Source organism: Mytilus galloprovincialis, chromosome 1 (assembly GCF_965363235.1).
Source record: "Mytilus galloprovincialis chromosome 1, xbMytGall1.hap1.1, whole genome shotgun sequence".
In the NCBI taxonomy this organism is placed as follows: Eukaryota; Metazoa; Mollusca; class Bivalvia; order Mytilida; family Mytilidae; genus Mytilus; species Mytilus galloprovincialis.
Window position 1 is genome coordinate 27,331,648 of NC_134838.1, and position 10,852 is coordinate 27,342,499.

At 34.3% G+C, this 10,852-nt stretch overlaps 1 long non-coding RNA gene across 1 annotated transcript; it reads left to right on the top strand.

Moving 5' to 3' along the window:
• Positions 1–4,935: 4,935 nt before the first annotated feature.
• Positions 4,936–6,750, top strand: LOC143073270 (uncharacterized). Its single transcript, XR_012977472.1, has 3 exons — positions 4,936–4,974; positions 5,768–5,895; positions 6,495–6,750. It is a non-coding gene; the product is annotated as an uncharacterized LOC143073270 (long non-coding RNA).
• The last annotated feature ends 4,102 nt before the right edge of the window (positions 6,751–10,852 follow it).

The following is a 10,852-nucleotide window of genomic DNA, read 5'->3' on the forward strand; positions in this document are numbered from 1 at the left end:
TTGCAAATAACTTGCCAAAGATTTCCCTTCAGACAATGAGCAAGATGATACAGCATCAGAAAGGGTAGGGATTTCAGCCTCTGCTTCATCCTCAGATGCATCACTTGGCGGGTCGAGGACTTGTAACACAAGGGAGTCTGTGCCTGAAAACAATTTGTACAAGTCTTTTTCAATACTTCTATGTTACATTGTACTGGCTGGTTTGTAATTTTTGGTCATGGGGGTTCTTTTTAGCTTTGTTGAAGTGTCCCGCCTAATTTCCATTTCATCAATTTCCATTGGCTCTGATTTCTTCTTAGGTTTATCCCATGTGCATACCACATCTGTACATGCTTGTGTGAACCTGTCTCTGTGTCTTTCACTAAAACTCTCAATGGAAAACAGCAAAGCAATACAATGCTTGCATGCCCCATTACCTCTGAAATTTAAAGTGCATTTTGCAAACCCCTTTCATTGAATTCTACCAGACAAGACTAGTTTAATTAGCACGATTAGATAAACTTCTGTGAAAGAAGGTAATAGATCTTATATATAAATAATAAAATTTTATAACAACATAATGACTATCATATCGGGGCCTTTTATAGTTGACTATGCGGTATGTGCTTTGCTCATTGTTGAAGGCTGTACGGTGACCTATAGTTGTTAATGTTTGTGTCATTTTGGTCTTTTGTGGATAGTTGTCTCATTGGCAATCATACCACATCTTCTTTTTTATAGACTCAAGAAAAGTGTTACTATTGGCACTGATTGACATGTATAATTTTATATCATTTGTGTATGCCCAATTTTTCATCAGCCAGGAGTTGCAAAGAGTAGTTATCATAGAATTCAGTGATAGAATTGGAATAAATTTTTACATGTTTTAATTCTGAATACTGCTACCATAAAAAAAAAAAACCTGCATGTATAATGGAACCATGTATGCAATGAATACTATGAAGTACATGTGATTTTCATTTTTAACAATATTTATATTAATATTTCTATAATTGCAAGCTAGGAGTATATCAGTAGTAATGTGTCATTTCTTTTCTGTGCATTTGAATGACCATGATGACATGTTTAGTACTTTCATGTCTGTTGTATCTTAGTGTCTTAGTGTCCAATAAAATTTACTAGACAACAACTTCAGTTCTCATATTATTCTTACATTGAAAACAAATAAAAGAATAGGATGAATGTATATCATTTAAATTAGTATAAAATACATATTTACTTTTTTGTTCACTCAACTTAAAATAAATTTTACCACATTCTGCTACATCTGGTTCTCAAACTTCAACATATCCGCATCATGTCTGGCATTAGAAAATACAGAAATCATTCACATTGTTGAAATAATGAAGCTAGTGAGAGAAACACAGAAATGACTGTTTTAAAAATAAAGTGCACTTCAATGTTTCTATCATTTGCCACAGAAACTAACGATTCAGATTGCCACTTTCTCCAGGTTGATTAAATTTTAATTGTCTTGTTAAGAAATGAGTAAAATAACTGTCTTCATGGTCTTCTAGCTAAAAAAAAAGCTATCAAGAGACACTTTCAATTTAAAACTTTGTAAGATGAATCAGCTACAGAATGTGTAACATGAACTACATTTTGTACATGTAATCAGAAATGTACATGTACATGTAGAAGCAGTCAATCAATTCAACATGATCACTGGTTGATATGACTTAACTATTTTATATGCTTTAAATCAACATAGTAAAAGGAAAAAGAACAAGATATTTATTGAGATCACTGATAAAACATTATACCTGTACCTTTCCATACATGTATATTCAAAGAGAAGGGGGAAAACAACAGTATTCCTGGTAGCCTGTATGCAATCTGATTCATGAAAACAACTGAACACAAAGCAACCTTGTTGAAAATATATTGAACCTTGAACAATGTGAACAACAATAAAATTCTAAACAAACTAGAAAGAAGAATCACTGCAACAAGGAGATACTTACGCAACACAAGAACAACCGCCAGAAACAATTTCACCAGAGGGTCTAACCAAAATCCATACATCATATGGAGATTCTTTCTGCCTTGTCTCTGGAACACAGGTACCACCAACATAATAACAGTTGCCATCAAATTGAGGACTAATCTTGACAGAATCAATATGGTTGGCTTGAAATAGTTGATAACCATTGTCCCTTTTGTAACTCTTTAGTTTGTCACCGGACCAACCACAATAATTCAGCATGTATACCAATATGTCCCCAATTTCAATGTTAGGAATAAATCTAAGATCAGCTGACCACACAACACTCGAAACCTCTGGAGCTATGACCTCCTTTCCCCCGATAACCAGTGTACGCCTTGTCAAACTTGAAATAGTGATGTCAGGTTCTACGTCGTTCTCCTCGTTCAATATAGGCAATTGAAGTTACAATGCAAGATCACAAAGTTTAACCAGATGATCTTTTCTATAAAAGTAACAGGTTACGCCTCTCTTTTGTAGAAAACCTTTCAAATTGTTTACGTTTTGAAGTTTGAAGGACATTTTCGTTTTACCGGAAATGAACATGCCCCTGTGTCACATGACTTAGGTACAAACTAAGTGCCGAAAATATACGGAATGGATTAACTCGAAAGTTGTCTATTGGCACGGATCAAACGTGAGAGGTTAGTAAAGGTTGGATTGTATGTTAGAACAAACGGGACTATTTTGCTGCGCCTCTTCCGTTTCTACTGTAAGAGGTCATTGCGGCTGTTTCTGTTTTTATTAGCGCGCAAACCCCTTATCTAGGTCCAATTTCTTAGAGCCTCGTTTTGTCAAAAATCCGCGAAGTTCCTGTAACCGTTTTGTGACAGCCTCCTCAGAGGAGCAAATCCACTTTACTCTGAGAGCTTGACTGTACGGGATATTTTTGTACAGTGTTTGGGGTGACAGCTTTGGGGAGAAAGGTACTGATGTTTATATGTGGGTTTACAGTAGAGGTCTGTTGATATGACACCGTCCTTTATAGATATGGTTGTGTCTAAGAAAGATATTTTAGAGTTGGAAATTTCATAGGTAAATTTAATTGACTAATGGGCGTTGTTTGCATGTCTGATGAAATCTTCCAGTTTTTGTTGGGATTCAATCCATTTCATGTCAACATCATCAATGAAACGGAACCAAGACAGAGGTGTGAATAAATATGCTGCAATAATTTGTTTTTCTAATTTGCCCATAAAAATATTGGCGTAAGACGGTACCATTTTCGTCCCCATCGCTGTCCAGTTTATTTGAAGGTAATGATCCCCATTAAAGGTGAAATTGTTGCATTTTAGGACCAGAGTCAGCTGGACTAAACATTCAGTAGATGGTTCCAAAATGTTGCGCGAGTCCCATATTTCCCTACAAGATTGTATGCCGTCAACATGAGGTATGTTGGTATACAATGAGGTGACATCTAAAGTGAAAAGGAGAGTTTCCGGAGGAAGAGGGTTCATGGATTCCATTTTACGAAGATAATCTGTAGTGTCTTGAATGTGGGAAGGAAGATTTTCTACATGAGATCTTAAATGAAAATCGACGAATTCCGAGATTTTCTCAGTCGGAGGGCCGTTTGCGGATACAATGCGTCTACCAGGGTTGTTAACCTTTTGTATTTTGGGAAGAAGATACAATCGACAAGGCTTGGCATTCTATGGTTTTAAATAACCAATTGTATCCTCATCTATGTGACCGTCATTGACATGGTTTGTAACGCAATGATAATTTTGGAACTAAACTCGAAAGAAGGGTCATAGTCTAGCTTCTTATAAAATCTCTCATCAGAGAGCTGACGCACTGCCTCCGCGATGTAGTTAGCTTTTTCCATTATCACAACGGCACTGTCCTTGTCTGCTGTTTATTTCACAATATCATCTCGGTTTCTCAGCGATTGTATGGCTTTCTTCTCATCCGAAAAGGTGTTATAAAATGACGAATACTTTTTGCTAGCTAGATGAACAACATCCGATTTGATCATGTTGGTTTAGTTGATAATATCTTCCAGTGTAGCAGATTTACTAGGTTTTGGAATCCATGGAACTCTTCTTTTTAAAATGCGGAATTCTGATTTCTTCCTCCGAGTCAGACGTGTCTGAGTCTTCCTCATTATCCACCTCTTTATCCTTGTTACCAAAATATTCTTTGATTCTGAGGGTTCTGGCAAAGTTATCAAGGTCATCTCCCAGTTTCATATTATCTATGTTACTGGGAGTAGGGCAAACATTATAAACAAGACTTTAGTTTGTCCTCAGAAAAAGAAACTGTTGATTAAATTGACAACCGTGTCGTTGGGATTGGTCGGAACTCGAAATTTTCTTTGAAATCTACGATTTCGAGGCTTCTTTTATTGTTTAGAGGGTCTGATTAAAGGGTGGTTAATTTGCACACCATCACGTTTTTTGTTAATCTGTTTGACGTGAAGCTTATATGATTCAATGCGTTTGATTTCACCAAGACGTAATTGAATTTCGTCAAGTTATATATATCCGTCTGAGCAAGAGACAACTCTACAACAGATTTATCCATCGAATCACCAGCAGTGATGGTGATACATTGCAATGTACATTATGTATATACAACTCGTCTAAACATCAACCCAGCAATGTTAGATCTGTAAATCGGCTGTCGCAATTTTTTTGTTTTTCCCTCGCAGGGATTCGAATCCATGCTACTGATATATCGTGACACAAAATCGCCTGCACTGTAGCCGTCCCGCAAGACCACATGAGCACCTGGGCTTCATTAAAATGAAGGTTTCGGTGGCCGAGTGTAACCTTTCCACGTCAGATTTAATCTAGCGTCGTACTACAGTACATGATATATAAGGCATGAAGATGTTATCCTTACAAATCAGCTAAATTACCTATAGTAAAGTAACCTCATTGGTTGATATCTTTGGCGGAAGTACATGTGATACATCCTTATTCTTTCAATATCCAAGGTTATATCCAAAGCTGTGGGAAGGTCGTGCTCCACGTGTTGTCGGCAAAGTAACTATATTCTTTAACTTTTACTTACATTTGCCTTGGTGGCAATATAGCCTTGGTGGCTTTAAGACCTTGGTGGTCATTTATATATGCCTTGGTGGCAAAAGACCTAGGTGGTCATTTACATATGCCTTGGTGGCAATAGACCTAGGTGGTCATTTTTATATGCCTTGGTGGCAATAGATCTAGGTGGTCATTTTTATGATTTTTTACATTTGCCTTGATGGCAACAATGAATTAAAAATACTAGCCTTGGGGGCGTCAAGACCTTGGGGGTCATTTATATTCGCCTTGGTGGCTTCTTGATAGAACTAGATGGTAATGTTTGACCTTGGTGGCAAACTGATGTTTTGGGATTTAGACCTTATGTAGTTATTATCAACCCAGGTGGTCAGATATTTGTAATGCCGTGCGCCGGTTAAACGGAGGGCAAAGTGCTATCGCTATATAAAATATATGTGGAAATGGGGGCTCTGGCCATTTTGGAAAATTGTAGTTGAAAGGAGAATAATAAATTGTTTATAGGGTAAATAGTTTCTTTTGTTACTTTTGACTGTGTTGTGGACTTTCCATTTATTTTTACATCGTACATACTGATAGAAATGCTATTTAAAGACTTTGTTAGAAAAGAATAGAATTATTGAGAAAGTGGAATAATTTAGTGTGACATGTCACTTGATATTCATGTTTTTTATCGGAGTGATGTGTATTGAATTATAAGGTGTCTTCGTCGAGGTCCGCGTTCAGCGGTCTGTTTGATTGTACATAGAATTGAATAGAATGTTTTTGTTTTCAGATGGTGTTACCTACAGCTTTGACAGGGTGACGAATGAAGGAGAAGTAATATGACATTGCACGATGATTCATGTCAATGAGTTTGAACAACCTTTTTAAAAGAAAAGGATTTTTTCTAATCAGAATATGGTGAGAACAAATTGCAAATGAAGTAATGTTTTGATTTCTGAAAATAGGAAAATAATGCATGGGGAAAATATTGATACTACACTAAATTATGTATGTCTTCGTTGAGAAAGGCAGAAGATGCCAATATGGCACGGTACAAATAAAAAAAAAAAAAAAAAAAAAAAAAAAATCTGTGATTGAAGCAGCTTTATGTTCAAATGAACCTATTTAAAAGTAATGCTTATAATTTTTCCGTAATTTCATGATGTTTTCTATGGGATGTGTAATTAATTTCATTGATGTGTTGAAATATGTCACAAAAATCTTTTTGTCATGGGAGATTAAATAATGGTTGCAATATTTTTGTTTTGTTTCGTTTTATCTAAATTAATAAATAAATATAATGTTGAATGATTTTGTATACTAGTACAAATGTATACTTAAATTTAATGTATGGTTAAATTTTTTAATTAAATTTCTTTGTCTACAGTTCGAGGGACACTGATTCCCTAGTGGTTTTCCACGTGGATTGTAGGCAAAGGGATTTTTCCTTTTCAAAGTGTGACTAATGCTGTCTTTAGTACAAATACACAATTTGTTATTGGTTAATATATTTTCAGTAGACATGTGAAGAATCGAGTGGAAATACAATTGTCAATGTTCCTGATTATGAAGTAAAGAGTGTGTTTGATTCAACAACAGTAAAGAAAGAGACAAGCCAGCATAGTTTACACTTGGAGGTTAAGTCCCTTTGCTTACAAGCTTTCCACATGCTGAAGATGTTATTAGAATAATGACAATGTTCATTTTGATATGAGTTCATTGCCTTAACTCAACTTTTAAAAGTCTGTATGTGGTCAAATTCGTGAGAATTTATTGAATTATGAACGATTTATAAAGAACTGTTTACATGCATCTTTAAATGTTTAGAAGTGTTTTAAAGTAATTTTAAAAGAAATAATATTTAATGAAAGTGTTGAATTTGTTTTGAGTATTGGGAATACTATTCCTTAAGGGAAAGCCTTGCTAGTGGTATATTTTGAGATTGGCCTGCAAATATGCTGTATGGACTATAGAGTTTTCTATGCCCATAACTTAACATGAACTGGATGCAAGATTATATCAATCACTGAGGATATGTGTATAACCTCATTGGTTGATATCTTTGGCGGAAGTACATGTGATACATCCTCATTCTTTCAATATCCAAGTGGTGGTTGGTTTAAGGGCTGTTTGGTCAGGCAATACATATTGCCTGATTGGGTTGATGAGGTTCTTGATAAGTTCCCCCCTCTCCCACCCATAAATACCAAAATGTGGATATGTTTTTATATTTATATTTCAATATTGGTTTTACATGTATGCATTTTGGGTTGATGAGCACGAGACAACATTAGAAAAACATGAGCATTACCATGGGATCATGTTGACAAAACAAACCTTCGCTTTAACGATTTTCAAGGGAAATGTCAATTAGGGCAAGTGTATTGGCATGTTTGTGTTTGCTTTTTCATTACAACGGTAAAAATAATATTATATATCTCGGATGACAATAATGTTGATTATAATGCTTCATTTTATGAGCTCCAGAGTAGTTTTATAACTGAAAAACAACTGTGCACTATATCCAGTGAGCTCTTCTGCATTGCATTGTGCATGGTAGTCCACATTTTGGTTTCTGAAACGTTAAGATATTATCTTGTATTCGGTTCTTTCCTCTAGAGTTTTCTATGCCCATAACTTAACATGAACTGGATGCAAGATTATATCAATCACTGAGGATATGTGTAGATCCTACAAATTAATGTAAGATACAGTCACAGAAAATAATTATGTTTATAAGTACATCTGAGCCAGTGACAACTCTACAACAGATTTATACATCGGATCAGTGATGGTGATACATGGCTCTGTACATTATTTATATACAACTCGTCTAAACATCAACCCAATAATGTTAGATCTGTAAATTTGCTTTCGCAAATATTTTGTTCTTCCGTCGCAGGGATTCGAACCCATGCTACTGAGATATCGTGACACCAATTCGCCTGCACTGTAGACGTCCCACTAGACCACTTTTCATGGTACAGTTTGTACACACATGTCCCGTATCAACTATAACTGGCTATTACACCATTTCGGTTTGATAAACATGGCTTTACAATGAATTATCTATTTCGGAATCAATTTTACCTAAAAATTGTTTTAGCCAAAATTCTTTGTACTTCCGTTGCCAAAACCTTTTACGTATCCGTAAATGCGAAGAAAATTGCAACGTGGAATAAGATATAAGCAACGTTACACATTTATAATTAGATTAAAAATATTGCTTTATGTGTCCGTCTATAATACCTAAAACTTAATGAAGCATAGAATTTATCTTAATTATATTTTTTTTTTAATGTGAACACCGTTGTTGTAAAACACATACATACCAATTCATGCCTACTTCATTTAACGTTAAACACCAAAACCAGCTAAGTTCTGACCAACAAGTTTCGTCAGAACGTAAGTGTTTGTTCTTAAAGAATTAGGACATAACTTTATTGTATTTGGCTTATTCTCATTTCGCCTTAGCTGTCCAAATCATTATATAAACAATAAATGTAATGAAGTTACGTTTTGTTTGTATTGTAATTAGTAAGTATGAATGAATAAAGACAAATATTATACTACCATAACAAACATTTCATTTCTGAATCAGCACGAAATTCCAAGCATAATTTTTAATTTGCATACTAATAGAGAAAATGCTCATGTTATAAATAATAGCATGAGAAAAAAGCACTTATATATAAAACATAAGAATTATTTTCATATAGTTCATATTGTGAAAAACAAGGCACTGATTTACACATATGAATGTTCAAGGTTAATATAGTTTCCAAGTTTGAGGATGTAAGATGATGTATCACCATACTGAATATAATCATGCAGTTCGAGATATATAGATTCTTACACTGCAACAAGTGTATTACGATATTTCTCCACTCGAGAAAGTTAAATTTTATTATTTAAAGCGCGAGGCTTGCCGAGCCCTTTAAATAATAAAATTTAACTGTCGAGAGTGGAGAAATATCGTAATACACGTGTTATAGTGTCGGAATCTGTTTCTCTAATGCTTTTTATCGTTCTTTTTCAAAGATTTTCAGAAAATTGTGCTCTTTATATGCGACGTCATCAGGCAAGGTCGCTTTTTTCATGACGTCATAATAGGAAAATTGAGAAGAAAACAAAACATTTTGACGTCATAATCAAATTTTGACTAATCATTTGCCGAGAACAGATTTTTCACTAGTGAGGAGAAATATTTTTCTCACACCGGTCAGGAAATGTGAAAATAACACAAAAATTAGAGAAAAAATTATCTCCAATTACATTATGTTTATGCTGTTATAAAAACACATAGGTTTTTTTTTTTTTTTCATCTGAATTCTTATTTCGCCTTATTACAACTCCCATATCACCTTAGTATTTTTTTTTACCTGGAATTCACAGTTAGAGTGAATTGGGAACACACCTTGTATTGTAAGTTTCGCGTTCGTAAAATGTAGATTTTACTGTTGCATATTAGCTAGCGAGGCGGAGTGTATCTAGGTAAACGAATATTATGATATAATCCGTAATCTCAATCGAACATAACAAAATTATCAATATAATACAAAATTCTCAAATGAGAGTAGCCATTTGCAAAAGTCAAGTTCAATTTCTTGTGAGTAGCCCCTTGTAAAGGTCAAGTGCATTTTATAAGTATACATAGGTTACTGAATATCAATGATAATTGTCTTTCTCAACAACCACATCAATATTTGCCACCATCTTAGACTATCAACCTGTCAATAAATATTATTTATTTGAAAAAAAAACCTCTAGCGCACAAGTTCACGATTACACTTGGCGAAATTGAATCGATCTAAGAAAAACAGGGTTGCGTCCAATATCGTGGCGGCTACGTAGTGCTATGTAGATGTTCGTCTACTTAACAAGAAGCTAGCCTATGTCAATATCCATGTAGCAACGATGCTAGCTACACGTTCAATAGTCATAAGTCTACATAGCCTTTAGTTTGAACACAACCCAGGGTTGTTTGCGAAATATAAGGTAATAAGTTGTGTTTTTATTAACTTTTGTCCACCTTCCCGTATGATAACAAATCTGAAATATGTAAAACAAAATTAGAAAATAATTTATCTGAATAAAAAAGTTAAATCCATAATAAGCCAACTTACTATAATGTAAAGTGTAAATCTTTTGCAAATATGGCATATTGTAGTCAAGCAACATGCAGCATTCTAATGAACAAGCTGTATCAAGTAGGCAATCGGAGTATTTATTTATTTTTAATCAGCATACTTATATTGGTTTTCTGTCCAAGCGGCATTTTTATTTTTGTATTCTAGCCATACCTTCGAGGGTATTTTAGCCAAGCGGCAATCTGTATTGCTATACTAACCAAACGGCATGAATATAGTGTTATAAAACAAAATATGTGGTATGATTGCCAATGAGACAACTGTCCAGCCAAGCGGCATATCTATAATGTTGTACTAGACAAAATAAAAAAAATTGGTTATAATGCATTTTTATTATTATTCAATAAAATCAATTATTTCAATATTAAGTCACAACCCGTACAGCAATTGCAGTGACTTTTAAGTCCTGTGAACCGAGCAATTTTTTTTTATTAGAACAATGAATATAAATGTCTTTGGTATCCGTGAATTCAAGCATTTCAGCCACATAAGGTTGACATAACAAATTCCTCTTAAATAACTAAGGTAAAAATGTACATTAAAAGTATTTAAAGATTTACACGCAGTGCAATGTTTAATTAAAGTCGATTGTTCAGAGAACAACTGAAGGTCTTTCCACATCAATTATCAAAGTTATTGAAAAGAAGCTAGTTCGTGTTTACTCAAAGTTGAAATTGGCATCCAATCATAAGTGTCTTCATACTGATGCGATAAATTAATGGTTT